Here is a 16,116-nt window from a genome sequence, read left to right as displayed (position 1 = left end):
GGAATTATAGCTTCATCCTCTTTCTTTGGGAGGGGCGCAACTATTTTCCTTAGTTTGTATTAGAATGGATTGACTGATTCATCAAGATTCTAGAAATAACTGGAGGATTATGCTGTACCACCTGCTTACATTAACTGCTCAGTTGGTGGACTGACAGAGTACTGTAATCATTTCTTCTCAATTCCTGTGGTGAAGTAATCCCAAATGTCACTATCATCATCTACCTCCCATCAACTTCCACATCTCTGCTATGCCATGATGACCTGGGATAAAGTCAGTGAGTAGGAGCAAGGACTGTCAGAAACCACAGATTAGACAAACTGTAGGGGTCCTCAAAAGGGCATTTATTTCCGTTCTTGCTTCCACACAGGTCTGCAGCTAAATCTCAAGAAGAATGATTTCTGTTCTATTTCTAAAGTTCCCCAAGGTTGGTAATCTCCAATAACCTGTTTCAAAATATAATCTATATTTTGAAAAGTTTCTTCCTTTTAGCAAATCGAAACTTAAACTAATCTCCTTTTGTTCTCTTCTTAGTGAATTGTGATTCAAAAGTAACTTATATAATCCGGTTTTGAAATCCTGTTTTGGCTCAAATATTGGACTGTGGCTTAAAAATGGGATTTATGAGCTGGCCGGTTAGCTCAGTTGGTTAGAGCATGATGCTGATAAAAATGGGATTTATCCTGTTAGAGATGTTGACCCTTTCAGAAAAAGAGTTTATGACTGAAATGAAGATTTTATGAGTTGCTCTCTCAGAGGCAGATCGCTGATTGCTAAAGTGGTGATTCTATGCTAAATGAGAAACCAGTACCCGCGATAGCATGTCTCTTCTCTGAAGTGCTCTCTTTCTCTCAGAAGCTACTTGTACAGGGATACACTTACAGGATCAGAAAGAGCTTCTCAGTTATGTCAGCTGTAAGGAAGGAAGGAAGAAAAGAGAAGTGAAGCCTGAGGCCACACATGCCATTACTGAGCCTAACTGCCACACAGAATCACTTGATGGGTGGTGACTGTGATAGGAAAGTCAGACCAGAGGTTTTGGTGGCAAAACATCTTCAGGTCCTAAGATCTAGACATGAACCTTGGAAAGAACACTACTCTGAGATAAGGATTTAAGATGTTAGAAAAATGGCATCCCATTCAAGCCTGGTAAGAAAACTGGGAAAAGATTGTTAAGTGATAAATAAGTGATAAATAAAGGTCAACAGTTGGTATATAATGTAGTAAAGTGTACTCAAATATTTATGGGTTTTGTTTTGCCCAGTGATATTTCTAATTACAGGAGCAATACTGAAATACATCCTATTAGTCTCCCTAGAGAAGGGTGTTCTGTGTTTGGGAGATGACTTGCTGCCTCTCTGGCCAGTGCAGCCCCTTTATCCTCGGGTAAGGGCAGATGATGAAGCAGATGGTAGAGGTGAGTCAGTATAACCTCTATTCTTAGACACTTAGAGGTTTAAGAGAGAATCTTTAAAAATTTCTCAGTCGAACTAAATCATGATGCAATTAGAAGAAAGAACCTAGTAAGGGGCACCTGGGTGGCTCAGTGGGTTAAAGCCTCTGCCGTGGGCTCAGGTCATGATCCCAGGATCCTGGGATTGAGCCCCGCATTGGGCTCTCTGCTTGGTAGGGAGCCTGCTTCCCTTCCTCTCTCTCTGCCTGCCTCTCTGCCTACCTGTGATCTGTCTGTCAAATAAATAAATTTTTAAAACAATCTAAAAAGAAAGAACCTACTATTTTGGCACATAAACTTTCATTTTTGAATTTATGCTATCATTGCCAATTTGTTTCTTTTTTGTATATCTTGACAAATTTTTTGTTTGTTCATTGCTTTGCATATTTTCAAAAGAAATTGAGAGAGGGTCTATCCAGTGCAGAGGTAATCTGCCACCATTAGCCTGGAAAGTGTTCATTCCATTTCCTGCATTAATCTTCTCATCTCTGAAATACTGTAATAATTCCAAGAGATCTCCCTGTTTCCCTAAATCCTCATCTATTCATTTTACTTTTCTCAACTCCCTTCCCTCCAATTCATCCAAACACAGTTATAAAATATCCTGGGTATTTTGTGAATCTTCACAGGTTTCTCAATTGTCTACAGAATAAAGACCCAATTCCTTAAGTTGGCATTCCACAATCTGATCTCAATATGTGAATCTACACTTAAACCAGTCACTACTGAGGTAGATCCCTGAGAGCTAAAGTGATTCTAGGCTGAATGAGAAATTAAGATCTATGGTAGCTGATATACACATTACTCAAACTTCACTACAACCATTATCCCTGAACATTCTATGGACTATGCCTATCTTAACATTATTACCCCAGCCTTTATCCTTCATGAATTCCCTCCCCTTCATTTATCTGAATTCAATTTGTCCTTCAGAGCAGTGTACTAGCTCTGCACATTACACAGAAATGAATTTTATTACATAGAAATTTTCTACCCTGCTGGACTTATAATTTGATAAGACATTTCAATAACCATAGAAATGTTCAAATCCTTGGACTTAGTGACCCCACTCCTGAGAATGTATACTTTAATAAACAGAAATAAAAGTTAAGTCAATTTTGATACATATACTTAATAGAATATAACTACCTTAAATTATAAAATTAGAAGCACTATATAGCTTATGGAAATGCTGGTCATAAATAGAAAAAGAAGAGAACAAAACTGTAATTAAATCTGGAAACCTGAGGGATACCTGGGGGGCTCAGTTGGTTAAGCATCTGCCTTGAGCTCAGGTCATGATCCCAGGGTCCTGGGATCACCCCCTGCATCAGGCTCCCTGCTCAGTGGGGAGTCTTCCTCTCTCTCTCTCTCTCCCCACCCCCAACCACCCTACTTGTTCTCTCTCAAATAAATAAATAAATAATTTTTTTTTAGTTTATTTATTTATTTGACAGAGAGAGACAGACAGCAAGAGCAGGGACACAAGCAAGGGAAGTAGGAGAGACTCAATTAAGTGTCTGTCTTCAGCACAGGTCATGATCCCAGCATCTGGGATCGAGCTCCACATCAGGCTCCTTGCTCTGTGGGGAGCCTGCTTCTCCCTCTCCCTTTGCCCGCCACTCACCTTGCTTGTGTTCACAGTCTCTCTGTCAAATAAATAAATAAAATCTTTTTAAAAAGACAGAAAGAGAAGAGGAGCTCTATAAGCTTAGGATTAAGTTCATTTTGAATAACAGAAAAATCTAAAATAATAGTGTCTTTAAAAAGATAGAAGTTTCCTTCTGTCTTCTGTACCAGAAGTCCAGAGGTGGTCAGCCCAGTGTTAGGGAACTTAGCTCCTCATTTTCACTCAGTCTTTTTTCTATTCCCAACAGCAACTGATGGTCTAAAATGGGTGCTGGAATTATAGCCAATAAATGGCAACGTCATCAATAGGAAGAAGGAAGAGATGGAAAAGGACGAACCCTTCCTTTTAAGAGTGCATCTCAATAAAAGGATACTTACACTTATATCCTATTGACCCTAGTCACAGGGCTGCATCTAGTTGTAGGAAGAATGACAGATATAAACTTTATTCTCTATGGCCACATAGCCACTTAAAAATTGGGAGTTTTATTATTAAAAAGAGGATACAGGGGGACAGCTAGTATTCTATCACAGGAACCATGAGTAAACAAGAAATTTCCTCAAAGTTTGGGATGACAAAAAGCAAGTAGAGAAGTGCTACTTGATGAAGCAGAATGAAGAAGGATGTAGCAGGAATATACACTGGGGACTACAGGTAAGGAAGAGGCTGATATGCCCTGAAGAGGTCTGAGACTAAAAAACAACTGGACCGATACTGAGAAAAAGAGAAGATAAATAGAAAGTAAGGTATAAGTGAGCTAATTCCTCCTTTTTCATACTGGGAAGCTAGTATACATTATCAAAATTTTAGCAGGTCATTACTTCAATTAGAAATGGTTTCAGGGGGCACTTGGGTGGCTCAGTCCTTAAGCATCTGCCTTCTGCTTGGATCATGATCCCAGGGTCCTGGGATCAGAGCGCTGCATTGGGCTCCTTGCTCAGCGGGAAGCCTGATTCTCTCTCTCTCCCACACCCCCTGCTTGTGTTCTCTCTCTCACTGACTCTCTCTCTGTCAAATAAATAGATAAAATCTTTTAAAAAATTGGTTTCAGGTACAAGTAATGAGACTTTGTCTAATATTAGTTTAAGCTCCTGCTATTCAAAAAGTGATCTAGAACAAACAACATGATTATTTACATAGAAAATTCCAAAGAATGTACAAAGAAACTGTAGGACCTAATGAGTAAGTTTAGCAAGTTTGCAGGATGCAGTCAATATAGAAAAATCAATTAGAGGGGCTCCTGGATGTCTCAGTGGGTTACAGCCTCTGCCTTTAGCTCAGGTCATGATCCTGGGGCCCTGGGATGGAGCCCTCCATCAGGCTTTCTGCTCAGTGGAGAGCCTGCTTCCTCCTCTCTCTCTCTCTGCCTGCCTCTCCACCTACTTGAGATCTGTCTCTCAAATAAATAAAATCTTAAAAAAAAAAGAAAAATCAATTAGTTCCTATACAGTTGTAATGAATAATCGGAAGTTGAAATATTATAAAGTACCATGTTTAATAGCACCAAAAATGAAATATTTGTAGAGAATTACAACAAAAAATGGCCAGTATTTGTCTGCAGAAAGCTACAAAACACTAATCACAGAAATTAACAAGACGTAGACAAAGGAAAAGATATACCATGTTCATAGATTGGAAAATTCAATGTTGTTAAAATATCAGTTTTCTGGCATAAAAACAGACACACAGACCAGTGGAACAGAGTAGAGAGCCCAGATAAGGACTCTCAACTCCATGGTCAAATAACCTTTGACAAAACAGGAAAAAATATACAGTGGAAAAAAGACAGTCTCTTCAATAAATGGTGCTGGGAAAACTGGACAGCTATATGTAGAAGAATGAAACTCGACCATTCTCTTACACCGTACACAAAGATAAACTCAAAATGGATAAAAGGCCTCAATGTGAGACAGGAATCCATCAGAATCCTAGAGGAGAACATAGGCAGTAATCTCTTCGATATCAGCCACAGCAACTTCTTTCAAGATATGTCTCCAAAGGCAAAGGAAACAAAAGTGAAAATGAACTTTTGGGACTTCATCAAGATCAAAAGTTTCTGCACAGCAAAGGAAACAGTCAACAAAACAAAGAGGCAACCCACGCAATGGGAGAAGATATTTGCAAATGACAGTACAGACAAAAAGTTAATATCCAGGATCTATAAAGAACTCCTCAAACTCAACACACACAAAACAGATAATCATATCAAAAAATGGGCAGGGGCGCCTGGGTGGCTCAGTGGGTTAAGCCGCTGCCTTCGGCTCAGGTCATGATCTCAGGGTCTTGGGATCAAGTCCCACATTGGGCTCTCTCCTCGGCGGGGAGCCTGCTTCCCTTCCTCTCTCTCTCTGCCTGCCTCTCTGTCTACTTGTGATCGCTCTCTGTCAAATAAATTAATAAAAATCTTTAAAAAAAAATGGGCAGAAGATATGAACAGATACTTCTCCAGTGAAGACATACAAATGGCTATCAGACACATGAAAAAATGTTCATCATCCCTAGCCCTCAGGGAGATTCAAATTAAAACCACATTGAGATACCACCTTACACTACTTAGAATGGCCAAAATTAGCAAGACAGGAAACAACATGTGTTGGAGGGGATGTGGAGAAAGGGGAACCCTCTTACACTGTTGGTGGGAATGCAAGTTGGTGCAGCCACTTTGGACAACAGTGTAGAGATTCCTCAAGAAATTAAAAATAGAGCTTCCCTATGACCTTGCAATTGCACTACTGGGTATTTACCCCAAAGATACAGATGTCGTGAAAAGAAGGGCCATCTGTACCCCAATGTTTATAGCAGCAATGACCACGGTCGCCAAACTGTGGAAAGAACCAAGATGCCCTTCAATGGACGAATGGATAAGGAAGATGTGGTCCATATACACTATGGAGTATTATGCCTCTATCAGAAAGGATGAATACCCAACTTTTGTAGCAACATGGACAGGACTAGAAGAGATTATGCTGAGTGAAATAAGTCAAGCAGAGAGAGTCAATTATCATATGGTTTCACTTATTTATGGAGCATAACAAATAACATGGAGGACATGGGGAGATGGAGAGGAGAAGGGAGTTGAGGGAAATTGGAAGGGGAGGTGAACCATGAGAGACTATGGACTCTGAAAAACAACCTGAGGGTCTTGAAGGGGCGGGGGGTGGGAGGTTGGGGGAACAAGGTGGTGGGTATTAGGGAGGGCATGTATTGCATGGAGCACTGGGTGTGGTGCAAAATCAATGAATACTGTTACGCTGAAAAGAAATTTAAAAAAAAGAGAGAGAGAATACCAAAAGCTAAGAAAAAAAAATTTATGGGCAAAATGTAAATATATTATTCTCTAGCTAACTCTATAATAATATATTATGGACACTTTTCATTCCATATATTTTTTTTTCTCCAAATTGATCTATAGATTCAGTGCAATCCCAGTGAAAATCTCTGAAGGCTTCTTTTATAGAAATTGATAAGCTGATTTTAAAATTTATATGGAGGGGCACCTGGGTGGCTCAGTTGGTTAAGCGACTGCCTTCAGCTCAGGTCATGATCCCAGAGTCCTGGGATCGAGTCCCACATCGGACTCCCTGCTCCTTGGAGAGTCTGCTTCTCCCTCTGACTTTCTCCCATCTCATGTTCTCTTTCACTCTCTCTCAAATAAAGAAATAAAATCTTTAAAAATAAATAAATAAAATTTATATGTAAAAGCTTATTTTTTAAAAAAGATTTTATTTATTTATTAAACAGAGAGAGAGAGAGAGATCACAAGCCTGCACAGAGACAGGTGGAGAGAGAGGGGGAAGCAGGCTCCCTGCTGAGCAGAGAGCCCGATGTGGGGCTCGATGTGGGGCTCGATCCCAGGATCCTGAGACCATGACCTGAGCCAAAGGCCGAGGCTTAACCCACTGAGCCACCCAGGTGCCCCTTGAAAGGCTGATTTAAAAACTTATATAGAAAAGAAAATGTATATGGAAAAGCTATTCCTAGAATAGCCAAAACAGTTTTGATAAAGAACAAAGTTGAAGGACTCATACTACTTGATTTCAAGACTGATTATATATGGTAATCCAGACAGCATAGTATTGACATAAGGATAGATACAGATCAGCAGAACAGAACTGAGAATCCAGAACTAGACCCACATATATGGTCTATTGCTTTTTATAGGTACCAAGATAATTCAATTGTACAAGAATAACCTTTTCAACAAATGATTTCAGAATATCTAACATGTATTTGAAAAAAAAAAAAGATCTTTACCCATTCCTCATGCCACATATAAAAATACTTGGAAATGGATTATAGATCTCAATATAAAGCTTAAATATAAAGCTTCTAAAAGAAAACATAAGAGAAAGTCTTGTGACTTTGGGGGTAGAAAAGATTTCACAGACAGGATATAAAAGAGTAAATCATAAAATGCTTAAAATTGATAAATTAGACTTCATCAAAACTCTAAAATTCTGCTCTCAGAAAATAAGACACACCACAAGACAAATGACAAGACTGCAAGAAACTATTTGCAAACATATATCTGATAAAAACTTATAGCTGGAATATATAAAGAACTCTTAAAATTTAACAGGTGAGAAGACAAGCAACCTCCCTACTCTCGCCTTAGTGAGTAAAAGAATTGAACAGACACTTTAGAAAAGAAAATATACAAGTGGTTCACAAACAAATAAGAAGATGCACTTCATCATAAATCACTAGGTAAAGGCAAGTTTAAGCAATGTGTTAACTATATACCTACTAGAATGGCGAAAATTAAAAAGAAAAAAAGCTGACAATGCCAAATTCTAGCGAGGATACAGAGCAATGGGGAATCTCATACCCTGCTGAATGCAAAGTTGTAGAGCCATTTTGGACAACAATATGGTAGTTTCTTTTAAAGTTAAGCACACATTTATTATACAACCCAGCAATCCCACTCGAGGTATTTTCCTAATAAAAATGAAAATGTGTTTCCTTATAAAGAACTATAAGCAAATGTGTGTGCCAGCTTTATTTATAATCACTCCAAATGGAAAACAATCCAAATGTCTATCAACTGAGGATAAATTTAAAAATTGTTGTACATCCATACAATGAAGTACTACTAGTAATAAAAATGAATAAGTTACCAATACATTCAACAACATATACAAATTTCAGAAAACCATATTAAATGATTAGATTCACACTCAGAGACTATTCACACTCAAAGACCCCACTTATATGACACTCTGGAAAAAGGAAAACCAAAGGGACAGAAATCAGTAAAACAGTTGCCAGGTGTTTGTAGAGGGGACTAACTACAAAAAGGCATGAGGAAATTTGGGCGGTGATGGAAAGATTCTATATTGTGGTGGTGACTACATGACTCAGTACATTTCTAAAAACTCATCAAAACGAATACCAAAAAAAAAAAAAAAAAAAAAAAAAGAGTTAATTCTGCTCTAGATAGATTGTATCCCAATAAACTTGATTCCAAAATTGAATTTTGCAGACTGGCACAATTGACACCATCTGGGAATTTATTAGGAATGTTGAACCCTGAACCCCATTTCGAACCTATTATTATAGATCAGGTTTCTCAGGAAACAGGCTCTGAGATTCTGGAATTTGCATGTAGGAGGTTATTGAGTGGTGATCCGAGGGAAAGGGAAGTAGGACTAAATAGAGGGAGAACTTGACCTGTAAGGCAATTGTAAAAGAAAACTCAGCTGAATCTTAACAGGAAGCTCTGGAGCTAGAATGGCCTTCAGAGCTATCCTATTTGCTAAGCTTTTAGACCCTCTGATCAACACATCATTACATGTAACTGTCCCTAAAGTATGACCTCGGGCAAGGTGGCTCTTCAGCTGAGGGAAATTCCCAGAGAAAAATTTGGTTGAGAACAGTTAGCTACCAATACTCCAACAGCTGGGTAAGTGAGTGCTTCAGTCCTGAAGAGGGAATCTGAGCAACATGTCCCAGGATCCAGTACATTCTATCCCTTGCGCCTCTGGAAGCATCTTCTTTCATATAATAAGTTCACCTCATTTGGGAAGAGCTCCTCCAGTGTTCTTAACTGGTCTCTTTTCCTAGGGAAACTGATAAGGTTAGTGGAAGACCTGTAGCTCTTCCCCCAATCTTGTATTGCAGCTGGTCTCAAGGCCATGACTGATACTCATGGTCTCCTACTCTACAACTCATTCTAGAGCAGCATTCTCAATTGAGCACCTCTTCTGGTCTAGGTGGCCTATCTGACAGGTGGCTTTAGGTCATTATCCATGAGGGATATGAGTCCCTGATTATCACATCTTTCTCAGGCTGGGGATGCTGCATTTGTCCATTTTCTGGACAAAGCCTAGAAGCACAAATTCACCAAAAGGGTCACTGGGAATGATGGTAAGCAGTCACTCTACTTCTACCCTTTGATTTCCAGACTCATCTAATCTACCTATTAGGAACAAAGCACTCTATAATGGTCATTATACTGCATCTGTAGGATGCCATCCTATTTTCAGTGGGCACTATCTCTAAGCTGGTGTTTCAGCTGTACTTTCAAAAGTCTGTTTCATCCTTTTATCCGGCTAGATGCCTCTGGGTGTGGAGTAACAGGACCACTAGATCTCATGGTAAAAGGCCTACTGCCGCATCAATACTTTCTGCCTATGCAGGCCCTCAAAGTCAGTCAGAGGTGAGATATTAGGGCCCTTTCAAGTCTTTCTTAGGCATCTACACAGCTCTGCATATGCATGTGGCCTTCTAGAATTGAAGAAATGTCTTAGAGCTCTTAAAAGATATCTGTCTACAGGGGTCCCTGCGTGGCTCAGTCAGCTGAGCACCCAACTCTTAATTTCAGCTCAGGTCATGATCTCAGGGTCATGAGATAGAACCTGCATCAGGCTCCATGCTCAGTGGGGAGTCTTCTTAAGATTCTCTCTCTCCCTCTCCCTCTGCCTGCCCCCCTGCATATACAGTCTCTCTAAAATAAATAAATAAACCTTTTTTAAAATTTTTATTTATTTATTTGTCAGAGAGAGAGAGCATGAGCAGAGGGAGAGGCAGGCAGAGGGAGAAGCAGGCTCCCGATAGAGCCTAATGGAGGACTCAATCCCAAGACCCTGGGATCCTGACCTGAGTCAAAGGCATACACAACCAACTGAGCCACTCAGGTATCCCAAAATAAATAAATCTTAAAAAAAAATATATACAAAAAGACATATACAAACTCCCATGCCCATCTTTCAAGTTTTGGGGTCAGAGTCTTGTTAGCCCCACCTTCTTTTCCTTTTTTTAAAGTAATCTCTACACCCAACGTGGGGCTTGCTAGTACTTTTTTAAGGCCACTGAAGAGCAAGGAAAATAGGGATGGGATTAGGGCATATTAAAACACCATAAAGTTGGGGCACCTGGGTGGCTCAGTTGGTTGAGCAGCTGCCTTCGGCTCGGGTCGTGATCCCGGCGTCCTGGGACCGAGTCTCATGTCGGGCTCCTTGCTCAGCAGGGAGCCTGCTTCTTCCTCTACCTCTGCCTGCCATTCTGTCTGCCTGTGCTTGCTCTCTCTCCCTCTCTCTGATAAATAAATAAAATCTTAAAAAAACACACACACACAATAAAGTTCATCAAGCTTTTACTGAATTTAGCTGTTTTTCAAGTAAACTTTATTCAGATTGTTGCAAGCCATTTGTAATTTCCAAAGTTCTGAACAAGCTGATTTTTGTCAGTTTTTTCTAGTGTTCTTATTGCCTCTAGGGAAAAGGAGAGTTTCAAAGAACTTTACTCTGACATTCTGGAAGTCAACCTGGAACATAGGTTTGAGTGAGAGTTACCAGGAGTAGAGAGTGCAACAGCAGTAGATAACACGGGAGTATAGGTCATCTGCTTATGTAAATTCCTTGTGCCCTTTGGCCCTGTATATGCCCAATTCTGAAATTATCACTTCCATCTTACTATGGACTGCTGCTAGATCTGATCTTATGCCTTAATGAACAACTCTGGCCACATGGTCACTTGATCAGATACTTGGTGTCTACGATGCCATAGCATGCCAGGAGCTCTTTTGAACAGTGTATCATTCTCTGCTACAAGTAGCATGGCCTTACTCCAGTGCCCTACGTGTATCAATGGTGATTTTCATTTTGCTGCTGGCATACACTTGACATGATGCATCTTCCCACTGTAGATTCTCTTATACCATAGACAATGGTAGGTCACATGGCCCAAGAAGTAGGGCTGCTTATACTACAGTTTGAACTGCTGTGGAGCCCTTTCCTGCTCTGAGACTCATTTAAAGCTGGCAGACTTCCTTATCACTTGATAAAGTGTAAAGCAGTATTCCCAAGTGTGTAATATGCTGCCTCCAAAACCCAGAGGCCTATCAGGCATGGTGTTTCCCCCTGAGTGGTAAAATGTGCAAGATGGAATAATCTGACCTTTACTTTGGAGGGGATGTCCCAGCATGCCTGACACTACCAGTCCCCAGAAAACTTCACTAGTGTGGCAGGGCCCTGAATCTTTGTAGAACCCTCTGAAACATGTGTGTCTTATCCAGACCTCCAACCTGTGTTTGTATTTTTGGCTTATCTGGTCCAAATAACACAATGTCATCAATAAAGTGGACCACTGGGATGTTCAGCAAGATGGCCAGATGGTTAAGATTCTTTTAAACTTGATTATGACTGAGGGTAGGCAAGTTAACAAATCCCTGGGGCAAGACTTTATTTATTTATTTTTTTTAAAGATTTTATTTATTTATTTGTCAGAGAGAGAAGCGAGAGTGAGCACAGGCAGACAGAGTGGCAGGCAGAGGCAGAGGGAGAAGCAGGCTCCCTGCCAAGCAGGGAGCCCGATGTGGGACTCGATCCCAGGACTCTGGGATCATGACCTGAGCTGAAGGCAGCTGCTTAACCAACTGAGCCACCCAGGCGTCCCAAGACTTTAAATGTATACTGTGGTCCATTCCATGCGAATGTGAACTTCTTCCAGATAGGGATGGGTAAGAATGCATTTACCAAATTAATGGCTAATACCACAGACTGAAGCCATATTAGTCTACTCTAACAAAAATACCCCTTGTAAGACAGCAGCTCTAATTGGGGCTATAATTAGATGAGCTTTTCACCCGTCAAAGCTCTGCCTTGCATTTTTGTATGGGTCCAATAGTTAAATTAAATGGGCAAACATCACCCTTGCATTTAAGTCTTTAAGGGTGGCTTTCATCTCTGCCATTCTCCCTGGAGTGCAATATTATTTTTTTTAAGATTTTATTTATTTATTGACAGACAGAGATCACAAGAAGGCAGAGAGGCAGGCAGAGAGAGAGGAGGAAGCAGGCCCCCTCCTGAGCAGAGAGCCCAATGCAGGGCTCAATCCCAAGACCTTGAGATCATGACTTGAGCTGAAGGCAGAGACTTTAACCCACTGAGCCACCCAGGTACCCCGCAATATTATTTTTCATTTATTGTCTCGGATGGGCAGGAAGGAACAGTTTCAGAGGCTTCTACTTGATCTTTCTCACTATAATGGCATTTATCCAACAGGCAAAAGAACAAATTGTTGGAAGAGGGAATCTGCCATGAGTTTTTATTATCCCTGAACAATCTTGTTGGGTACTCCAAGATTTATGCCAAGGTCTCAACTTCTTTCTCTCCAGAAGACTTCTCAGGGCTGTGTTTGCAGCAAGGAACTCTGAGACATGAGCTAATACCTCCCACCAGGACAAAGAACAGGATTACATACTGCTTATTGTAAAAATGGTAGATTCCTCAAACTTCGTAATCTCCTACAACACAATGCACTGCAGGTATCCATCTGGACCCTCCACATTGCCCCCTTGGGAACTGAAGGGCAAGGGGAACTGAGGTCAATATGTTGTTCATGCTGCTTGCTTGTTGTGCTATAATAAAGTCCTTTGTTTCTGACTCAGGAGTCGCCTACACTACCAGTATCCATGAGACAATAACAGGATGATTAATAAGCTTTGTAAGAAAAGTAAAATCCTAGTCCCCAACAGCAATAGAAGCGTTCTGCTAACTCTCAAGTATATTCAGGTTTTCTGGCATTATATAGAAATCCACTCTAACATGCCCACTTTCCTTAATTTTTTATCCCTTTCTCCACTGTTTTTCATGATAGTTCTAGCATTTCCCCTGCACTTAGAGTGGATCATCACTATTCAGTCCTCCAAGAGGCAACCAAGCAGTTTAAAAGAAAATTTCCAAAGATCTCTAATAGGTATTAAATTTTGTATCATGGGATATTGGTCCCATATGGATAAACTGTTATCCAATTTTATTTAATGATCTTCGATCCAGCAATCTTAGAGTCTGTTACCCAAGGAACCCAATCTATGACCTACATGCTTTGCTGGCTCTTAAGGGTATATGTTGCTAGGCTCTTAAGTGTATATGTTAGCTATGTATAGTCCTTTTCTCCCTCAGCAGGCCTAGCACTTCCCCTGCTGGATTTTGTTGCCTTGATTCTAGTTATTGGTTTTTTGCCAGGAGAAGAAATGGGAATAGACCCTATGGAGGGCACAAATTGTACTGCAAAGAGAATCCCCAAGAATCTTCAAGAAGGAGGAGGATGCTATCCTTTAACAGAGAGAAATTAGCTACTTCTGTAGGCTCAGAGGATTCAGAGGAATTTTTAATGCATTAATCCAAAGGATTTTGAATTCATTTATCCAGAGGTCCTCATCCCAAAATCTCAGGGTCCCACTCCTTACCAATCCTTGTCCTGACTTTGTATAGTAGATCTGACATGACAGATAGTCCAGTTTCCTTTGGAAGTCTGCTATTTCTAAAATAATAATTAAGTCCTGTTTCTGCACCTCAGCCTTTTCTGCCTCCAGCTATAGGCAATGAGAATGTCTTTGTAGGCTGCCAAGGAGGGTCTCTCGTTTCACACTTCACCTTATGCAGGTGATTAATGATCTCACCCTTTCATTGTTTTTCTTTAATGCATTAATAGCTGTAAGAAATGGCCATCCAATTCCAAAATTCCTTTTTTTTTTTTTAATATTTTATTTATTTGACAGAGAGAGACACAGCAAGATAGAGAACACAAACAGGGGGAGTGGGAGAGGGATAAACAGGCTTCATGCAGAGCAGAGAGCCTGAGGTGGGGCTCAATTCCAGGAACCTGGGATCATGACCTGAGTTGAAGGCAGACACTTAATGACAGAGCTACCCAGGTGACACTCCAAAATTCTTCTATAATTATGTCCCTTGAAGCCCTCACATGATCTCCATTGCATCTCTTCCTACCAGTCTACTATCCCAGATCCCCACTGGTGGAGTTTTAACAATTACACCACAACCATTTGCCAAGGGTCAACACCTATACCAGTAATCAGGTCTTCACTGTAAACTGGCTGTTTGGTGAAGCAGCTGCAAAATCCTATTTTAGTGTCTGCTTCTCATGATATCTCCCAGTACCAAGTGTCATAAATTAAGTTCTCTGGGAATCAGACTCAAGACTCTGAGATGTACATGCAAGCATTTTATTTGGGAGTGTATAAGGTTAGCGCTGCCAGATAAAACACATGAGCCCAGTTGTGTTTGAATTTCAGATAAACAACAAATAATGCAATGTTTGGGACAAGCTTATATTAAAAATTGTTCTTGTTTATCTCAAATTCAAATTTAACTGGGTGTTCTGTGCTTATATTTGCTAAATCTGGCAACTCTATCTAGGGAACAACACCTATGAGAGGTGAAGAAGAAGGCTTGTGAAGGGGGAGAAGTTGAACTATGAAGCTGTTGCAAGAAAGACTTCAGCTGACTCCATAGAGTGGCCCCTAAGGGCTCTCTGCTTTGAAGAAGGAGGGCAAAACTTTATTTCTTCACATCAGCCAACCATTGGATGCAGGTTGCCCGATAGCAGTGGTCATGATCTTGGAAGAGGTAGAGTCTTGATATTTGCTATTCTCTCTGCCTGGAGCATTGTCCCACTCCCTCCAAATATCTGCCTACATGGCTTGATCTCTCCCTTCCTGTCTTTATTCAAATGATACCTTCTCAGTAAACCCTTCCTGTATTTTATTTATTTATTTTATTTTTATATTTTTATTTTATTTTTAATTTATTTCATTTTATTATTTATTATTTTTTACTTATTTTTATTTTATTTATTTTAGTATTTATTTAATACTAAAACACACTGCCTCCACTGGTAGTACTCCCTGTTCCCCCTCTCCAGCCTTGTTTTTATTAATAGATATACCATCATCGTGTATACTCCCTATTTTATGTATTTCTTTATGATTTGCCTCTGTCTCTAGTATGTAAGCTCATGATTGCTTATTCATGAGGAATTTGTGTCTGCTTTGTGCACTGCTATAACCCCAGGGCCTAAAACAGACCAACATATAGTAGGCCCTCATTAAATATGTGAGGAAATGCAAGACTCACAGAGAGAGAGAGAGGGTGAGAGGGACAGAGGATAGAAAAAGATGGGGATGGAGAGAGGAAGAAAAGAGGAAAGGATGAAAGAAGGAAAGAGGGAGAGGAGGAGAGATTGATTTTAATGATTTGGCTCATGTAACTGTAGGGGCTCACAAATCTGAAATTTATAGGACAGGATGGCAGCGTGGAAAATCATGTAAGAGCTGATGTTGTAGCCCTGAGTCCAAATTCCAAAAGTTGAAAACTTAGACAGGGTTTCTATCTTGTAGTCTTAAGGAGAAATCCTTCACCAAGAAACCTCAGCTTTGTGGCACCTGCCTGGCTCAGCTGGTAGAGTATGCAATTCTTTTTTTTTTTTTTTTTTTTGTAAGAGTATGCAATTCTTTATCTCAAGGTCATGAGTTCAAGCCTCATGTTGGGTTGGAGCTTACTTTAAAAAGCATAAGGAAAAAAAGAAGAAACTTCAGTCTTTGCTGTTAAGAACTTCAATTCAGGGGCCTGGGTGGCTCAGTGGGTTAAGCCTCTGCCTTCTGCTCAGGTCATGATCCCAGGGTCCTGGGATCAAGCCCCGCATTGGGCTCTCTGCTCAGCAGGGAACTTGCTTCCCCCTCTCTCTCTGCCTACTTGTGATCTTTCTCTCTGTCAAATAAATAAATAAAATC

General features: G+C 40.2%; 1 long non-coding RNA gene across 2 annotated transcripts in view; it reads right to left on the bottom strand.

Annotated features, from left to right (window-relative positions):
• The window catches only part of LOC132003620 (uncharacterized), a 173,356-nt gene that overhangs the window by 73,334 nt on the left and 83,906 nt on the right, over positions 1 to 16,116 (bottom strand). The window lies entirely within an intron of this gene.

This window comes from Mustela nigripes, chromosome 16, assembly GCF_022355385.1.
Source record: "Mustela nigripes isolate SB6536 chromosome 16, MUSNIG.SB6536, whole genome shotgun sequence".
Taxonomy (NCBI): domain Eukaryota; kingdom Metazoa; phylum Chordata; class Mammalia; order Carnivora; family Mustelidae; genus Mustela; species Mustela nigripes.
Note: the sequence above shows the minus strand (reverse complement) of the source record. Positions and strands in the feature narration are given on the sequence as shown.